The sequence below is a fragment of the Euprymna scolopes genome, chromosome 12 (assembly GCF_053919585.1).
Source record: "Euprymna scolopes isolate OS-2025 chromosome 12, ASM5391958v1, whole genome shotgun sequence".
In the NCBI taxonomy this organism is placed as follows: domain Eukaryota; kingdom Metazoa; phylum Mollusca; class Cephalopoda; order Sepiida; family Sepiolidae; genus Euprymna; species Euprymna scolopes.
The window spans coordinates 93,790,402-93,791,787 of NC_136493.1; the positions used below are offsets into that span (position 1 = coordinate 93,790,402).

Consider the following 1,386-nt stretch of genomic DNA (forward strand, 5'->3'; position numbering starts at 1 on the left):
TCCAGCTTTCTGCTCCGTAATCATTTATTTTATTTTTTCAATTTTGTTAAGCGTGATTTCACACTATTTTTTCATTTTATATACAAGGTGAGTCACCGAAAACGGATAGTTTAAGGAAAACACAACTCTGCGAATATTCCAACAAAAAGTTCCTAATGTACATAAAAACATTTACTAAACTTATTATGGAATATTCAGAAGCCAAAAAGCGTTCTAAAGGACCCGTTTCCCGTTACACACCCTGCATTGTTAGTACCATGCTTCATGCACCTCTAATTTCTTTCTATTACTTCTAAGTCTTCTCTATTTTTACTCGCGTGCAAGCGACTCTATAAGTCACTCCGTCGATCTGTCTGTTGGTCGGTCGGTCTGTCGGTCCGTCGTCGGTCTGTCCGTAACACTTTTGTGCTTGGCCTTTTTGGCATATTGTTAATAGATCTTGTTCTTTTAAGATGCTGTTGTTAATATATACTATTCTTTTTATTCTGTTGTTAATAGATGCTGTTCTTAGCTTTTTAAGCTTTTCTTAGCCTGTTCGCCAAGATCAAAGTGTAGTATCTGTCCGCCAGATACTACAAGCATAGACCATATGTGGGGGGCAGCCCCAGATATAAGACCTTGGTCAATGTAGGACAACCTTTCATACCAATTGTCACTACCCAGCTCCCTTACTCCCCGGGGAGTTGGTTCCCATTTCTCCTTCGCTCCTAACATTAAAATTCGGCCTTGTGCCTACTTTGCTCGGTGGGGGAGCAAATAAATTCCAACCCCATATATAAGACCTTGGTCAATGTAGGGGCAACGCTTCATACCAATTGTCACTATCCAACTCCCCTACTCCCCGGGGAGTTGGCCCCTATTTTCCGTTCTCTCGTCACATTAAAAATCGGCCTTGTGCCTAATTTGCTCGGTGGGGGAGCAAATAAATATCCTTTTCTTTGCCTTTTGGCCAAGATCAAAGTGTAGTATCTATTCTTACTACATGCTGTACTTATTGTGATATAAAGTGGGGGATCACTTTTATGTATTAATTTAATGTAAAATGATCACCCACTTTACAACCAGTCAGTCTCAAAGCCATTCAAGTCATTCTCCAGATCATTCAAGTTGTTTTTGAAGGATTCCAGTTATTTTTTAAGCATTCGAGTCATTCTTAAGGCCATTCAATTCATCCTTAAGTTCATTAAAGTCATTCTAAGTCATTTACTTTTTATTTATTTAAGTCATTTCAGCCCATTTTCTGTCATTTTAGTTTATCTTTAAGAATTTCATGTCAATCCTACATTCACGCATTCATTCATTCATTACACGAGAGCACGCGACTAATGGCTATCGGCCTTGTTTCTTTTAAATTTCTTTTTGAGATTTCATTTTTTATTCTTTTTT

At 38.0% G+C, this 1,386-nt stretch overlaps 1 pseudogene; it reads left to right on the plus strand.

Annotated features, from left to right (window-relative positions):
- The first annotated feature begins 928 nt into the window (after positions 1–928).
- Positions 929–1,055, plus strand: LOC145291802 (U2 spliceosomal RNA; annotated as a pseudogene).
- Positions 1,056–1,386: the final 331 nt, after the last annotated feature.